This window comes from Marmota monax, unplaced genomic scaffold (assembly GCF_021218885.2).
Source record: "Marmota monax isolate L192 unplaced genomic scaffold, Marmota_monax_Labrador192_F-V1.1 WCK01_AAM20220418_F8-fsc00114, whole genome shotgun sequence".
Lineage (NCBI taxonomy): Eukaryota > Metazoa > Chordata > Mammalia > Rodentia > Sciuridae > Marmota > Marmota monax.
The window spans coordinates 5,740,303-5,760,003 of NW_026694943.1; positions in this window are offsets into that span (position 1 = coordinate 5,740,303).

A 19,701-nucleotide genomic window follows, 5' to 3' on the forward strand; every position below is an offset into this window, starting at 1 on the left:
TAGCAAAATATCAGAGCCCAAATTAACAATTTGGAGGCTTAATAAATTGAATTGTTAATTAATAATTAATTATTTGCAATACAATAATTAATTATTTACAATACAATTTTCAACACAATACTATTACTAGTTTGAACATTTAGTGATTATATAAATCAGCTCTGCAAGCCTTTATAAACCTGTGAACCAATGATGCATAGTTTGCCTAGCTGCCACCTCTGAAAAGCCAGGTGTCACTTCTCACTAGCAAGGAGTATGCTTTTTCTACTCAGTATTGTGCATAGTGCCTGGGACATACTCTGTCCAATAAGTATGTGTTGACTGAATTAATCTGACTAACATATTTAAAATTGTTTTAAACTACAAGCACTGACATTGAACTACTGCTAGCTTTATTTAAGTGTGACTTTTGTACTAAAATTTAGTTGTTTCACATTTTAAAACCTTAGCAACTGTGAAGTTAAATAACTGTTTCAATCTCCACTAAACACAATGATTTAAATGTTTAAAACTTTAAAGTGCTTGAAACTCAGCCCAACAATCCAACAAAACTTTGACTGGAAAAAAAAAATTGTCATGTAACATATAACATCAGTGAATAACTTGGGTCTGTGGTGCTATTGTTTCAGAGCAGACATGAAGCCTATAAGATAGCTCCAAAATTAAAAGTTACAAAAGGCTAGTGAAACCATAAGTGATGTGAGCTAAGCACTGAGTGAAAATAATATTGGTTTACATTAAAATTTCTGTTTTTAGCCATCATCATCATCAACGTCATAACATCATCATTGCCAACCAGAATATCTACCTAAGTGGTGTGGGACAAACTATGATAGAGAGCAATGGAATTAGGGATGTTGGGTACCCTGGATCAAGTTCAGGGTCCAAACACTCAAGCACAAATTTTATGGAAACTCATTGTACCAAAGGTAGAGCAGGAGCCACAGAAAGACATAACTGAACCAAAAGGTAACTGACACTGAGGTCCCTACTGACCATGGTAGGATCATTCCCATGACATGTGGCAACATTGGCCTAGGGGAAGGGGGAAACACAGACATGGAGTTGGGAAATAAAATGGCTCAATTTTAGGATTGTGGGAGACACGGGAGATGGGAAGTCCACTACAACAAACAAAATTTGAACAGCTGAGCTCAAACTCATTAAAGTCATACACATCCTGGCTCAGAATGTATAGGCTACAAATTCCACCAGGGAAGATATCACGTCTCTTTTGTTCACTTGGATCCAATATCTAGCACAAACTAAAGTACATAGAAGACATTAAATAAAATTTTATAAAAGGAATAAATAAATCAACAGTTGTTAATAATCACAGGTTAATTTAACTAGTTTTCTTTGTTCTCCTTGTTCATTTAGTGACTCAGAACTTTTGTTTTTCAAAAACCTATGTTATCTTTCTAAGCCCTCCAAAAAGCCTAATCTACTTTCTAATTATCCCAGAGATAATTGACTTTTGACATCTTTTCTTCTTGGAAGAGAAAATTTGTGGGCATTCTTCTTTTTACCCTCATTTTCACAACAGAAAAAAAAATAATTAAATCCACTCTACATAAAACAGTGAGTGTAATCTACCAAAAGAGCAACAGCTGACCATGTTCTTTTGTTCTTTAAACTCTTCTAATCAATCTTCTAGCCCATCTTCTGTTGCAGTAACAAAATACTTGAGCATGGGTGAGTTACAAGGAAGAGAGATTTATTTAGCTCACAGTTCTGAAGATCCACAGTCAAAGGGCTGCTTCTGGTGAGGATCTTCTTATTGGCAGGACTTCAAGAGTCCTGAGGTAGTGTATGGCAAAACACAGCAAAAGTGCTACTAGCTCAAGTCTTTTTTCCTCTTCCTACAAAGCCACTAAAGTAATTATGATGGCCTCATCCTCATGATCTCTGCTAATATTTATTATGTCCCAAAGGCTCCACCTCCAAACCATTAACATACGACTTTGGGAATGAAGTTTCCAACACACAAATGCCTAAGGGACACACTCAAACCATAGCAGTTGCTATTGACATCTGAACGGATCCATACCTGACTTTCCAGAGCTTCCAGAACTAGAGAATGGGTGTCCAGCCTTACTTTCCATCACTTTCAAATTCCACCACATGCCCTCACTTCACTGGGCCATTGATCATCCTCCACCTGCCTAGAAGATTTTTTTCTTTCAATCTCTACCTCTTCCCTCCATCCCTCTTTTCTAACAGCTTTACAGAGGTATGATTGATGTGCAAAGAACTGCACATATTTAATGTGTAGCATTTAAGGAGCTTGGAAACACCATGTAGACACCATGATACCAGCATCTTGATCACCAAAATCAAGGTTATAGACATATCCAACACCTCCCAACGTTTCCTTGTGCCTCCCTTCCCTTTACCTTTTTGTAGTTATAGCTCTTAACGTGAGATGGACCCTTACCCAATTTTGAAGTGCAAAGACCTTATTGTTAACCACAGGCACATGGTTGTACAGCACATCTCTAGAACCTATTCATGTAGCACAAGTGAAACTTCATGCTCACTGAACAACTCCCTGATATCCCATCCTGCAAATCCTGTCAATCTCTATTATCTTCTCTGATTCTGTGAGTTTGACTACTATAGACTATCTCATATAAGAGCCATTAGGCAGAATATTATTCAGCTTTATAAAAGGAAATCTTGCCATTTGTAACAATACAGATGAACCTGGAGGACATGATGTAGCTATTCATTATTAGGCATAGCAAGGATATAAAGATCCATAAAACCTATTACACCTTATTACTCCAGTTTAATTCTCTATTTTTCCCTCTGGACTCTGTGCTATAGGTAATGTGACAGCAAGGCCTTTATCCACCTTTTTCAAAGATGTATCTTCTGTGCCTAACAGAGTCTGACACCTTGTGTATAATAAATGAATGAATGAATGATTAACCTATGATACCACGGAGGCTGCATATTTCCAAACTCATTCTGTCCACTTTTTCCAGTGCAACTATTTGGAGAAGATTAATTTACATCAAGGTCAATTTGATAATAATCCTGGTAACCACTCCACCAGTACTCTCTATATCTATAAATAAATAAATAAATGTCCTTTATGGTCTGAATTTTTAAATGTATGATAATGTTATAAGAATAATTTAAAAATAGAAAAAAAGTTTCTAATAATTAGAAATACTTACTTTCAAAATAAATGCATACTCAAAGTTCAGAAGGAGATAAATAATTTTGACAGGTATTTAGATATTCCTACCTGTTATACATAATAACTTTGTATACTCTTTGGTCAATATAACCTTTTTATTATTTTCCAATTCTTAATTTTTATTAATTATGTGATCTTTATGAGCACATTTGAATAATTAAATTATTAACTAATGTGTTTTGATATTTCATCATAATCATAAGAGAAAAATCAGGCTATCAAGTATGTTGTAGGGTTTTTAAAAACTTTCATTTCTCTTTCAGCTGTGATGATAATTACAGACCAGATTCTTCTTATATTATCTAATAATACTATACACAGTTCTCATTCATGCTTACATTATTCAATCTGCATGAATAAATCTGTCACTTCGAATAATATGCTTAGGATTTCAACATCATCAATTATTCCAGCTAGTAGTGCTTTGCTATGTAAAAGCTATTAAATCAATAGTATAGAGCAAAAGTTATGTCAAATACATTTTGAATGGATTTAAAGAACAATTGGCAAAGCACTCAATATCAAATAAACTTGGAATGAAATTAAAACTGCAGGGAAAAATGAGAAATAGAAATTAGTTCCCCTAAATTGAGACATTGCTTACTGTATAGTATGCAAAGAGAATTAATAATACAAAAGCTGTTTATATAATGTTAAATCACTTTTTAAACATCATTTTATTTCTGATGTTTCCCTTATAATCTTATTAAGATGCTCTCACTTAAAAAAACTTCTGAAGTCTATTAAAAAATGTGATTTTGAAAAAGCAATAAAAATAGTAATTTCATCCATACCCTCTATGTAATGAAAGGTAGATTATCCTAAATATAATTGTCATCTGGGAATTGATACCTCATAATTTTCTCCCCATGACTCACTCCCAAGTCATATTTTTTCTTTCTTCATTTGAGATGGTCATTAATGGCCCTAGGAAGAAGGAGCAAAGAAACCAAAAGCCTCTTTAAAGGTCAGTCTTAGTCATAGAAAAAGGAGATGGACATCTATGCAGTATGATTTCAGAGGCATCAATAAAGGTTCTTATTCCCAAAATATCTTCTTATTATTTCCAAAATTTATTTCACAAGATGTAGTATTTTATTTCAGTTAGGGACAGGACCAAAAATATGAGCTCTCCAAAAATGTTACACTTGGACTTAAATTTACAGCACTGTTTATTATCAAACTATTCCACGTAAGGAGATTTCATAGGTAGAAAGGCAGGGGAAAAAACGAGCAAAATACCAAGATACTGGGTTTCCATATGTGAGGAATAGTCAGGAGGGTATTTGAAATTCAAGTCTAAAGCAAAGTCGTAGAGATCAGATAGACTTGGTCTCAACTTTGCTTCTGTGAGCCCCAGTTCAAACATTTGTAAAATAAGAGCACTTAACTGAAAAACTGTGCTAGTCAGCTTTTCATTGCTGTGACCAATAAGAACGTAGAGGAGAAAAGTTCATGTTGGGCTCATGGTTTCAAAGGTCTCTGTTCACATTCAGCTGACTCCACTGCTCTGGGCCTCAAATGAGGCAAAGCATCATGGCGGAAGGGCATGGCGGAGGGAAGCTGCTCAGCTCAGGGCATCCAGAAAGCAGAGAGGTGAAGGAGGACCCAGGACAAGATATAATCCCCAAGGACAGCCCTCAGTGGCCTAATTCCTCCAGTCATGCCCCACCTGCCTAGAGTTTATCTCCCAGTAATCCATTCAAAATATGAAAAGCTACTGATTAGCTTGCAAGTTTCATGATCTAATTGTTTCACCTCTGAACACTTTTGCATTGTCTAACACATGAGTTTTTCAGGGAACACCTCATATCCAAACCATAACAGAGTTTTCAGGCTTTTGTTGAGGGGTAGGGAGCAGAGAGAAGGGTATTAAATGGGTCAAATGAGTTGGTTGTGTCAAGTGCTTAGCTTAGTGCCTAGCACGTAGAAGCACGTTTGAAAGCAGATGTCTGGTATTGAATTTAATCAAATGTCAAATGTTTTGATCTCTCTCTCTCTGTTTTGCTATCTCTCTCTCTCTCTCTCTCTCTATATATATATATATATACACACACACACACACACACACACACACACACATATGTATACACACACACACACATACTTTTTGTGATACTAGGGATTGAAACCAGGGACACTTAATCACTAAGCTACATTCCCAGTCATTTTAATTTTTTTATTTTGATACAGGGTCTTGCTAAGTTGCTGAGGCTGCCCTGGAACTTCTGATCATCCTGTTGTTAGGATAACAGATATATGCCACCACACTCAGCCATGATCATATAATTTTTTATTATGTTAATGTGGAAAATTATAGTCATTGATTTCTGAATGTTAAAACTGTTTTGCATTCTTGATATAATTCCAACTTATTCATCTTGTTCACAGTGTATTATCCTTGTTACACATTATTATATTCATTTACTAATAACATGCTAGAGTTTTTGTCTTCATGTTTGTGAATAAGATTGGCTTATAGTTTCCAGAATGATGATATATGAACAGGAAATTAAGTCTAGGACAAAGTCTAAGGCAGGAAGTAGGATCTAAGAAGACCATCCTAAATCAGGATCTCCCAGTAGCTCTCCCTCCATTTAAACTGGCAAGAAGACTGCTCAGCAGACAAGACTTGTAGCAAGAAATCTTTTTCATGTTTGGGTATTAAGGGTAAAAGAACAAAACAGGAGAGTAACTTTCTACGTTAATAGAAACCTTAGGCATGAGTAGAGATGAAAGCATACTGGAAATTGAAAATATTTGTGTTGGGAAGGTAGAATTTCAAAGTGAAAAATTTAAGCTAAGCCTGGTGAAAAATATTTGCAAGTAAGAAACAGTTCTGAAAGATACTTTCATAGCACAAGTTCATAAGACCTACACACACACACACACACACATACAAAAAAAAAAAAACCGCAGTCTCAGCCAAATATTAATTCACAATAAAGCAACTGCATAAAAGAATGAGGAAATTATCAACCTGACAATGAAACAAAAAATAGATAACATAAAAGAGAACAGCAATTAAATTTAAAGCAATTAAATAAACTGTCACAGAAAAGTGGTAATTAGATAAAAATAGATATTTCAAGCAAATATTCATCAAAGGAAATATACTAGTTGCTAGGGTTGCCAAAGCAAACTACCACAGATTGGGTGACTTAAAACAACAGAAATTTATTTTCTCATACTTCCAGAAGGGAAGCTGGAAGCTCAAGATCAAGGTGCAGCAGGATTGGTTTTTCCTGAGCCCGCTCTCCTGGGCTTACAGATGCACCCCTTCTTTCTGCCTTCTTGCATGGCCATCCCCCTGTGATGCACTTCTCTGGTGTCTCCTCTTCTTGTAAGGATACCAATTATATTATGTCAGGGTCCCATTCTACTCACTTTAGCTTAATCACCTCTTTAGAGACCTTACTTCCCAAAACATTTACATTCTGAAATACTGGAGGTTGGGGTTTTATATAAACCTGGGGAAGGGACACAATTCAGCCCTTAACATCTGATATAGCTGAACTACTATCAGGTTAAACAATAGGTAACAAAAATATACTGAGTGGTATGGGCTCACTACTGTGTGATAAAAGGGAAAATTCTCAGAAAAGATCTAACTATCCTGAGGCAGTATGTACAAAAGACCTGGACTCAAACTATAAAAATCATATATTGATAACAAGACAAGAAGAAATAGATAATAGCACGAGAGTTCTGTGAAAATTGACAGATGAGTCAAAAATAAGTAAAGATTAAGGTTCGCAACCGCAGTTCTCAACCATGGATAGAAGTCTGTATCTTAGAAGTAAAGAAAACATATATGTTGAAAGCAAACATGAAACATTTATAATACTGAAGTTCATTCTAGTTGCCCAAGCAAATCTCAGAGAATCATTATATAAACTATCTCTTCACTGCATTTTCTATTGAAAAGTGAAGTTAAAATCAAGACCAAAAAGATAGGCCTGAAATTCTATTCATTTAGAAATGTAAAAGTATTTATTTATAAGTAATTTGTAGCCCCATAAAGAATAGTAATGGCAAAGAAAAAACACTTGGGCTGAAATGCCAGTGTAAATAATACATATTAAAACCTTTGGCCCATAGTTGATTTAGTATTGAGGAAGAAATTGATGGCCCTGATTGGATAAGCTAAAGAAAAAAACAAAAAAATTGAAATTTGTAAACAGTATTTGTTTAATTCAAGAAAATATAAGTAGAACGGTGGCAGGAATGCAAAGATGAGTAAAGAAGAAATTTGTAAGGACAAGAGCAGAAACTCATGATATAGAGAAAACTAAAAAAATAAAAAGCAAAAAAAAAAAAAAAAACCCAAAAGCTGAGTCACTGAAAATACTGATAACATTTTTTTCCCAGTGGTATTGATAAAGACAAAGAGAATTCTAAATTAAATTATGTTGGAACTAAAAAGATGAATAGAGATAAAGATTAAAAGAATTCAAACAGCACATTATGATCCCCTTCATGATGGCACATTTTTAAAAAATACAAATTAATAAAATCTGTATTCTTAATAAAATGGGTTAAAAAATAAACTGGAACAAATATGTAAACGTTACTAAAACCAAACTCTACCCACCAGGATTTCAATAGCAAAAAAATTGACAAGTGATTAAAATGTCCACATAGAAAATATAGTTAATCTATGTAAAGAAATAACAAGGTAGAATTGTCCCACTCAAGAATGAGACCAGTTTTCCATTAGATTCTATTCCTCAGGAGAATTCAACATGTAGTCTAATATACCTTTAAAAGTACTATAAGGAGTGGGTTAAGGGTATTCAGCTAATGAACTCTTTCTGTTTGTAAAAATATTAATTTTACTTCTCTATTCATTTGAGCATCACAAAAACTATGCCCCTAGAAAATCCTGCAAAGTGTTGCTTATGAATCCTCAGAGATCAAATTTCCATGAAATGTATTTAACTGACAAAAAAAATCACAATATGCTTTCTTTATATTTGGTGATCTCTTTACTTACAGACATTAAATCATCAGATCAGGAACTTGCCTCTGAATTCCATAGTACACTGAAATCATCTTCAACTAAACTCAACAGTAATATATTAAAATGTAACAAATAATGCATCACAAATATTTTCCATTGGTAATGATCTACACTATTGCTATTGAGGGAATCTTCAATTTGACTACATTTTCAAATAGGTCGTCCCCAAACCACCAAGACATAGCCAAGGTATATGGCATGTGCGCGCTCACCCTCTATGGTAGTAGCAAGAGAGAAGAGCAAGTGAACAATGGCTGTTTCACAAAGTACAAAACCATTCTCAGCAGGATGAACTCCCTGTTTTGCTGAAATACATATCAAATTGAAAGTTAAAGCACGGTGCTTTTCAGGTGAACCCACCACAGCCATTAATAACACCATTTGGTTTCCTTCAAGGAAAGAATTCTCCAAAGCACAATGAGCTAAACTAATGCTGCTGCTTTATTCAACTAGATTTTGAAGTAAGGACAAAAACTAGGGATATCAAATCTATGATCCTGTGCACATTTATAGAGATGTAAACAGAAAGAATTGCTACCATTTTGGTTTTGAACCAAACCAAAGATAATATCAGAGATGAATCTAATTAAAATATTCTATATTAAGGTGAGTAAATGTCGAGTCAGAGAGCTGCAAATGACTACCCAAGAGCAGTAATCAGCTTCATGTTAAAAAAAATTTAAATTTATTTATTTATTAATTAATTATGTGATGCTAAGGATTGAACCCAGTGCCTCATGCATGCGGGGCAAACTCTTAACCACTGAGCTACAATCCCAGGCCCAAGAGTTTGCTTTTGCAGATGAAAAAATATGTATAGGTAATTAAATGAAAGAAATTCTGAAAATCATTGGAAGAATTTATTACTACTATTGTTTGTAGCTTATGAATAATTTCTAACAATACTATACAGATATGTTGAGCAATAAAAAAAGAAAAGCCTACAAAGATATTTTAGTGCTAGTACTCTGTTATAACTTTAAAAAGAACGTTTAAGACATGTATCTATTTTTACTACAACAAATGATGACTACTACTTTTGAAAAGATATTGTAAATTTTATTAAAACTACTTTAAATTATATATAAACTACACACATTTAAAATAGCATTAAAATGGTACCAATAGGTGTAAACATGTGTAGTCTACACATAACAGATGTGTATGTATATACAATATATGCCCATGTATATATGCAACATACTATGCAGAAATGTTTTTATAATATATTTCCATATAACTGAGACCTACATATATCACTGAAGATTTTTCTGCCTTTTCTTAGGCAGAAATGTTTTATAATCAAATGTGAGACATCTGTCATGAAGAATGACAGTCCCATCAATTGTAGCTTGGCTACTTACCTTCACCTTGGATTTAAGAAACACATTTTGATGACTCACACATACAGCATAAGTGTACCTTTGACAGTATAATGACTTCAAGTCATGTAAGCCCCCAAATAAAAGGAAGTCAAACCTCTCACACAAGTAATCCACACAAGAAATCATTTTTGTAAAATTGGAGGAACCTGCTCTAAATTGGCAAGGAGTGTACAATTCTAAGAAGAAATAAATGTTTTGTTTTGTTTTTTAGTTTTCCATTTAGAACACATTCCAGAGTTCCATGCTCCTCCCACCACCCAATATTTTAAAGTTTTATGGTGCCTAGCATAATTTGTCTTCCATTGCTTTACTTTTGAAACATGCTAAGCTGTGATTACTTAGTTAATGGGAATCTATCATTTGTTTTCCACAATGAATGGTTTGGTTTAGCTAGAACAGTTTCTCAAGACTTCTTGTGTCTGTAAATGACCTGGGTATCTTTTCAAAATGCTGCTTCTGACTCAGTAGGTTCAGGATGGGACTGCATTTCCAGCAAGCTTCCTGCTGATCCTGATCCTGATGGCCCGCAGCCCTCTTGCTGTGTACCAAGGACTAGAGTATTCAGCCATGTTATTCACTTCCATTGTGCCCCTCCAAACAAGTGTAAAGCTGGTTTTTAAAGTTATTTTTCTCTACATTTTGCTTAATCCACTTGGCTACAGAAAACATCTTATAAAATCCCTTCTGAAAAATGAGTTATGACTCCTTGTTAGACTTGCTTGTGAATAATGAAGTGATGCCTTACGTTAGCTTTGCTTTGCTAAGCCACAGAATCCCAGTGGAAACAATCCTCATAAAGTAGTACTTAAAGGAATGCCTCACATTCTTCCTCCTTACAGTATGAAAACTCAACAGTTGAAAGACTCCACCCAAAACACATTTTATTCAATACTCTCAACCTTACTTAAAGGTTAGAAAACCCTATGTAAAGAAGATTGTGTTTGGAGTTAGACCTATTTGAGTAAGGTACAAGAAATTCCAAAAGTTGATCCAAACTTTTGATCAAAAAAGTTTGATCCAAAAGTTGTATCAACTCCCTGAACCTGTTTCTTTTCCTGAAAACATGAATGTATTAGTCAGCTTTCCATCACGGAGAAAAAAAAAAAAAAAATACCTGAGGGAGTCATCTTAAAAAGAGGAAAGGTTTATTTTGGTTCAGTTTCAGAGGCCGATGTTTCCTTGGCCCTGTGGCTTTGGACTTGTGGTGACAGAGTACATCATGACAAAACCATACAGAAGAGACCTATTCACCTCTTGAAGGAGGAAGCAAAACAGAAGAAGAGATTGGGCTCCCAATACCCCTTTCAAGGGCACATTTCCAGTGACCTAACTTCCTTCTCCTAAAGGTTCTGTTGAGAGCCACAGCCAATCGGAATGGCCCCTGGCATTTTGCCAGAAGTAATGGTTGAGAGGCGAGCCATTAAGATGATGATAATTAAGTTAAGCTGTATATAATTGCTGTGACTGGATGATGCTGGATTGAAATAGGCTGTGTATTCAATTGTATATAGACCCCTGCAGTCCAGCAATAGGGCAGCTTGGCAATAGGGCTCCTGCTACTTTGGAGTTCTCATGGGGATTCCTGGAGAGTTTGCATTGGTTGAAAAAAGTTCCCGTGGAGGGAGTTCCGGTTGGTGTGTGGTGTCCCTGAGAGGGCCGCGTGGGTGGCGTTTGGGGGAGTTCGGAAATAAAGTTTGTTCCTGCTTGAGTGGCTTGTGTTTTATGCCCAGCCAGACTGCGGCAAGGTTCCGCCACCTCCCCATAGCACCATGGGGTAATGACCAACTCGTCAACACAGGGACCTTCAAGATCCATAGTATAGGTATGGGAATAAACATTGTCTTCTACTTATTTAAAACATTTACTGAATACCTACAATGAGATAGGCACTGTTTTATCATTTGGGTCAGATCTTTGAGCAAATGGTCATGGACTTCCCCATCATATGTATGTTGAATGAAAACAATGCATGTAAGCAGGCCCTGGCACATAGCTGACACTCAAAATGGCAGCAGTATAAACTTTCATACTAACTCTCATAGAGTGCTTACTGTACGTCTGACACGATTCCAAGACAAGACAATCATCAAACCTCACAGTTGCCTGTGAAGCAAGTTAATACTATTCTCATTTCACAGGGATGAGAACACTCTTGCTCAGAGAGAAAATTAAGGAATTCTCTCAGACCACAGAGTGGATAAATAGCAAAATAGGCATCTAAACTCAAGGAACTTGGCTTCCAATAGTCTACTCACAACCACAATACCTTGGAGTGATGAATTGAGAATCATTTTAAACAAGTCAGGAAAGTTTCAATGCATGTACTGAAGAAAATAGTGGCAAATTGCGTATTAGCTAGGTTTGTTATGCCCTCTGGTGGGTAACTAAGGAATGGGAAGACTAAGTGCAGTAGGAAAAGTTCAAACAAGTTTCCTAAGGGCTCTTCTGGAGTTCCCAAGCTTAGGAAAAGGGCAGGAAAATCTAGCAACAAGACAGAAGAAAATCAAGCAAGACCCCAAGTAGGTGTGCCAGGGCAGTTTGAGGTGAAATCTCCAGCGATATAGAACAGAGGTGCAGACTTTACCAGAAACAATTTTAAGTAAAAAAGTTTCTGTCATCATTCCAAACACATGACCATGAATCTGTTGTACACTATCTTTCCAGGCATGACAGCTAAGAGGAAATGTGGCCTTTCCTTCATTGTGCTGCTATAATATTCTGGATTGATAAATTCCTAGGAGGATGCCCTCCTAAGTCCTCCCAGATGGCTTTTGCACCCCTTACTCCCTGATCTCCCAGGCAAAAGCCCATGTGGAGTAAGATAGTACTTCTTTGCTCATCAAACTATACATTCAAGTGGTTTAATGCCAATGGGTGTTAACTGTCAGTTGACTGCTGCAACTTACAGATAGCATGGCATCTAATGTGATGTCACCGACACTGTATGATATGGATCCTGTGCTCCAGCTGCTGAGGGAGGGCAGAAAGTTTGCTCTCTTATGTTCCTCTTCTCTCTGTCCTTCAGTCTTAGTTGTGACAAAGTCCTCATTTCTGGGAGGACAGGAGACTCTCAGAAAGACTGTTGCTTTGCTATTGCCCAGACTGTGGAGAAACTACCACTCTCTTTTATCTTCCTATTGGTCTCTTAGCAAGACAGGGAAGACATTAGAGATTGCTTTTATAGTTGTCTCCTGAGAATCTGTGACTTTGTGTGAATGCTAGTTTTTCTAGAGAGAAAGAACATGATCTCTCATATCTTAGGCCTAGAACATGGATTCTTTAGGATGCTCATCCACTGGCATTAGACCATATATAGCTGTTCACTCTTCTACAACCTATCCTCCACTCATTTAAAGTGCTTCTAAATTACCCCTGGAATGAGAAAGTCAGTTCTTAAAAACACCCAAGTATTTTTACTTAAATTTTTCCCCAAAGTTAAAGTTCTCTATGAACTTCAAACTGCAGGAAGAAGAGGAAAACTTACTTCAAAGAAACAGAGAAGGGTTTGCAAGGGCCAGAGCAGGTTCTGCTGTTAATGTGGAGGCTAAGCCCCAGTCCAGTGGCAGATGCACTGTCTCCCAAGGAAGAGTCGGTTAGCCTGACTATATCTAGATCTTTCATTTATTAACTCTGGAAATAGTTAGGAAGCACTTTATAGGGAAAAGTGACACAAGGACTAGACCTGCAGTGGTAATAGCAGTTTCCTGTCAGTGGGGCAGGGATTAAATGAAGTGCTCGTTACTGAAAAATCACAAGTGTGAGGTTCTGAAGGAAAGAAAGAGTCAATGTCTATTTAAATGAGATCTGCTTCTTCACTTTGCTAGAAAACAAGCTGTCATCTCCACATCTAGAACTTGACTTATAAGACCTGGGTATTAGGGTACTAGGGCATGACACACAGGTTACAGTGCCACAAAACTCCTAGGGTACCTATTTGTTGTATGGTCTTAAACCAACACTGCCCAATAGAAACATGAAGTAAGGGATATATGCAATCCAAAATTTCCTAGTTGCCATGCTAAAAGAGTAAACATAAACAGATAAACTGGTCTTCATAATATTTAAGCCAATATATCATTTCTCTGTGAAGTCAAAATGAAAATTGTTGATGGAGTTTTGGTTTTCTTCACACTAAGTCTTCCATATCTAGTGTGCATTTTGCAATAGCTCATCTCAACTTGAAGCCACATTTTAAATGTTCGGCAGCTATAAGTCACTCTTGCATTGGTTAGTGCAGATCTAAATTCTTTTATGTAAATAATGTTTCAAAATGTTGAAGAGAAGCAAAACTAGTGAACTTCATCACTGAGAAAAACAGGCCAATGGCCTATATCTACAAATATCTTACCTTAACACTATGTATGGACATCATTTTCTAAGCTGACAACATAAATGGAAAAGAAAAGTAATAACATCGTTCCACCAGGTTTTGTATCCAACTTCATATGAATAAAAGGACAGTGTTAAAAGAGCACCACCTTGTGGTGGTGTTTTCACATTGTTCAAGCAGAACTTGGGGTGGGGGGGGGGAGAATAGGAAACAATCAGAGTAGAAGTATAAGAAATATACTTTAGCAGAGTCACTACCATTTTGTCCTTATGTGCAACCTTTATGGCAGGTCCTCAAGTTATGAAACAGGCTTGACAAACCAGACAGAGGACTTGGGAATGCTGAACTCTGGGTGCCAGATAACTATTCAACATGGCCCTTGGCTAATAGCAAGCAGGCTTCAGTGCTTCCATGTTAATATGGCGTTTGCTTCAGAGAGATGCGATACTCAAGTTTCAATGCATATGAGCACATCAACATTTTAGCAGAAATACTGAAATAAAAGCCCTACTATCTATAAGCAACAACATAGCTATTGGACTGCCAAACCTTAACTTTATTAGACTTAATCTGCCATTAAATTCCAACTGAACAAAAATACTAGTTAGTTCCATGCTCTGTTAGGATGAGAATACATTGGCTTAACCAGAGAAGCCATGGAAAGGGAGTCTTTTTGAAGCTAGCCATTTAGCTAAGATATTTTTGGCCAAGGTCAGTTTAAGGACCCTTCTCAAAGTAGTATGTATTTTTGCCACAATGTAAACCAACTAAGGAATCTTAGGAAATAGATTTCATTTGCATTCAATGCAATTAGTAGATGCTGGAATACCAAGAAAAAAGTTTCAATGAGCTTTGGGGAGTACTGTGACTTTATAAAAAACATTTTTTTAAAAATACCATATATAGTAAAATACATATCTAAGTTATATATTCTCACTGATACAGAAGGCTTAAAATAATCCCTTTTTGTGATCAAATCAGCCCAAACCTATTTGGGCTTGGGAATGTGAGTTCCGTTTTTATTGAGCCCTTTACACAAGGACCTGTTGGCTTATAACCCTGTGCCTAAGCCAATATCAAATCCAGGCCAATCAATTCCAAGTCTCAAGAGTTCCAGGAAGACCAGACATTCTCAGTATTAATTAGTATCGCGAAACAAAGAGTGTGAGATAAGACTTCTGCTCATCTATAAGTAAATGTTCACTTTCTTTCGTTCTCTCCCTCTTTTGTAGTGGGGATTGAACCCAGGGGCACTTTACCAATCAGCCACATTCCCAGCCCTTTTTAGTTTTCATTTTGAGACAGTATCTTATTAAGTTGCTTAGGGCCTTGCTAAACTGCTGAGGCTGGATTTGAACTTGAATCCTCCTGCCTCAGTACCTGAGTTGATGGGATTACCGGCCTATACCACCATGACCAGCTGTTGAGTTGTTTTTAATCATGAAAGGATGTTTACATTCTTCCTATACCTGATTTTTACTCATGTAATTTTGTCAAATGCTTTTCTGCATCTAGTGAGATGATCATGTGATTTTTTTTTTTCATTTTGTCTATGTGTTGTATCACATTAATGGATCTGCATGTCAGGTTTAGGTTGACTTGGCCATGGTAAACAACCCTTTTAAGTACTGTTCAATTCAGTTTGCTAGCATCTTTTTAAGAATTTTACGTTTGTTCAACAGAGTTGTCCTGTAATTTTATTTTCTTGTAGTGTCCTTGTCTGGTTTTGGTTTTTGTAAAAGTTGTACTTGTTTTTAATGTTAAAAAATTAACATAAAATCATCAGCATTTGTATAAACCAACAAGAAATACCCAAAAAAGAAATCATGGATCAATTCCATTTCCAATGGCATTAACAGTTAAGGAAAATTTTAAGGAGAGAACATGGTGGTTTAGAGGAAAGAAGCCCAGCCCAGCAGTTCCTTAGCACTGGACTTAGAAAAGCAAGGTGGGTAACTAAGGGAACTCACTGAAATTCAATATTGGACAGTAAAAGAAATCACAGAGACACAGAATTTAAGTTATGATATGTTACAGACATGCCAGCCTGGGGTGGCAGAGCTGGTGGCAGCCAGGTCTGCTTGAGCAGAGGGGGAGTGCAGGCAGAGAAAAAAGTGTGGCAGGAAAAAAAAAAAAAAAAAACTGATCTGGAAGAACCTGTGGAACAGAGAGGGAGGCTGATCTTAATGGACTTGAGTTGGTGGAAGAAGTCATTGAGTGAAAAGCAACCAAAATCACTCAGCTCATGGGGGCAGATAGTTGGGTAGAAACCAGGGTCACCAGCACAGGAACTATTTATAAGCCTGGCCTGACAGCAAGCCAAGGCAGGAGATTGGGAACTCATAAGGGAAGTGGCAGCTGACTCAGCAGGCATCTACTAGGAGCCCCAGAATGTACCTGGACCAGTGTGACTCAAATAGGCCCAAAGAAAACTGCTAAGGAGAGCAAGCTCCCTTTGTAGTGGATGCCCCATAACAGCTAGCTATTGGCCACACAGAAGCATCTGCAATCCAGCTCTCATCCCTGCTAATTCACATCCATAGTGGTGAATGTGAGACCTGTGAAGGTTGACTCTGCACTCTCAAAGTAGAATGGATGGGAGGCCTGAGACATGGACATTCAGCCATTGGTATTTCCCCAGCAATAGAGGGTGTGGATTAAATTTAAAATATCCACCAACAGAATTCCAAAGTTCAGCTGGATTAAACTCCAACTACTGGAACTTTTGGTTTAGAGCTCTACACCAACCCCAATGCAGGAGTACACAGCATGTCTGTATTCACCCCTCTATCCCATCCCAATCTGGGAGACAGGAAACTAAGAGCTACTATAACCAGCTTTGGCTCTTGGCCACAACAGCTGGCAACATGCAAGGAAGACAAAGATGTTGGACTAAACAACCCAGCCCTTGAGCCAAGGGTTCAGAGCCCAAAAATGAAAAATGGAAATCCACCCATGCCGAGAATTTTGATGGAGGAAAAAAGCCCTATATTTCTTTTTTTTTTGTCTACCCCTTTTCCCCCATACATTCCCCCTTTTTACTTTAAAATTTTTCAAACATTACTTCATTAATTTACTTTTTTTCCCCATTCTGATTGTGTGCCATGCATTCACTGTGTGAACACATTTAATATATATATTCATATAATTTTGCTTCATTTTAATTGCTTCTTTTCTTCATTTATTATTTAGCCCTGGTTTTACTTACGTGAGATAAAACTATATTGTGGTCCGAGTTGTTTTGTTCTTACATTTGTTTTTGTACCTTGAATTTTGTCTCTTTTTGCGGCTTCTTCACTCTTTTTCCCCAATAGTAGCTAAATTTTCCTATTCCCTCTTCTACTTTTAAAAAATTTATTTTTATGTTTTATTCTTCCTTTATTATAGCTGTTATCTGCTTCCTATCACCTGCTTCTTCCATATTCATGCTTAAAGTTTCTCATCTTCTCTACCCTATTTTCTCTTCATGTTAGAAATGTAGCCAGGTGCACTGACACACTTATAATCCTAGTGACTCAGGAGGCTGAGGCAGGAGGAGCTCACGTTTGAGGCCAGCCTTAGCAACATAGAAAGGTCCTAAGCAACTTAGTGAGAACACATCTCTAAATAAAAATTTAAAAGGGCTGGGGATGTGGCTCAGTGGTTAAACATCCTTGAGTTCAATCCTGGTACCAATAAATATATAAATAATAAAATTTAAAAGAGTTCTCCTTTGACCTTTCTATCAAACATTATACCAGAGGTTTTGGCCAGTAAAATGTGCCAAGAAATAGGTATACAGATTAAAATAAGAAAAATAAAGCTTTTTTTTTTTTTTTTGTATATGATAATTTACATAGAAAATCTGGTAGACTGAAAATTGTAACTTATTGCATTTAGCAAGGTTTCAAGGTAAAAGGTCAATATATAAGAACAAACTGCATTTCAATATATTAGGAACAAATCATCGAAAAATCAAAGTCATTTAGCATAAAAAATGTAATGGATAAATCTGACACAAATGTGCATATAATGAAAAGATAAAGCATTGCTAAAATCAGTGGAAGAATTACTGTGTTCATCGTTGGAAAACTCCTTGTTGGGTTTGTTACAATCTCAGCCAAAACCCATCACGTATTTCATGCTTATTATAAAAAATAAACTGGTAAAGCTGATTATAAAATTTACACAGAAATAAAACAGAATGGACAAAACAGAAACAAAACAGCAGGAAAAAAATTTAGAGAAAAATAAAGGGCTGTCACTGCCCAATTTCAAGACTTCCAAACTAAAGAAATGAAGGCAATAATGTTGGAGTTTGAGCTACAACTCAGTGAACAAACAGCAGCTTTGTATGCAAACAGTACAGGAGCCAGGTGTCAATCCATGCTTCCCATCATATTCAAAACTGCAAATGATCATAAACTTAAGTGTAAAACTGAAAACTATAAAATATCTAGAAGAAAACAGGAGAAAAATTATTATATTCCTGGACTAGGTAAATTTCTTAGATAAAAACACCAAAAGCATGATTCAGAAAAGAAAACTAATCATCTCAACTTCATAAAAACTGAAAACTTTTCCAAAGACACTAGAAGAGACAAGGCCCACTCTGATAAAGTTCTTGATCCAGAATATATATTCTCAGATCTCAATTAAAAAAAAAAAAAAAAATAGACATTTCACCAAAGAAAATGTATGAAGCCAAATAACATGAATAGGTGCTAAACATTAGTCATTTGGAAGATATAAATTAAAACAATACTACTTCACACACATTAAAATGGTTAAAATTACAATGACTGACTAGCAAGTGTTGATGAAAATGTGAAATAAAGGGAATTCTCTACTGCTTGAGAACATAAAATGGTACTGGTACTTGGAAAACAATAAAATCTTTTCTAAAAATAAAACAAACGTAACATTTCCCATATAATTTAGCCATTCTGCTCTTATTTACACAAGACAAATGAAAATAACTTTTAATATACTTATAGAGAAATGTTTATAGAACCTTATTTAAAACCAACAAACAAAAGCCGGCTTCTGTGGCGCGCATGCCTGTAATCTCAGCAACTTAGGCAGCTGAGGATTGTAAGTTCAAAGCCAGCCTCAGTAACTGAGCTCGGACCTAAGCAACTCAGAGAGACCCTGTCTCTAAATTAAAAAATATAAAAGAGCTGGGGATGTGGTTCAGTGGTTCAACGCCCCTGGGTTTAATCCCTGGTACCAAACAAAAAATGAGGGGAAAAGCCAACATCAATCAAAGGGTGAATAAAACTGGTATATCCAACAGCAGCATACTGCTTAATGAGAAATGGACTGCTGGTGTCCACACTTGGATGAATCTTGAAATAATGTCCAGCAAAAGCATGCAGACAAAACAATACATTTTAATTCCATTTATATTAAGCTCTTGAAAAGGCAAACTAATGTGAAAGAAAACAGATCAGTGAGTGCCTGGGAAGGGACAGGAGGAACTGCAGAACAGTAGAGAAAACTTAGGAAAGGTTATGTTCTTGGGAAAGCCTCATAGTTGTTATGCACATGGAAACTGAGGTATTTTACTTCAATAAAGCTGCTTAAAAAAGAAGAGTTTACCCCACCTGGGGAAAATTGCTACCTGACTTCTGCTGAGATGAAGGGCAAAGCCCTTAAAACTTCTCTGAGAGCCTATTGAGATGATCTGGGAGTTCCATCCTTAAATTTTAGGGGCCTTTTCTTAATTCCAAACCTCTTTCGTTTCTAGAATTAAGATAACCATAAAAATTTAAGG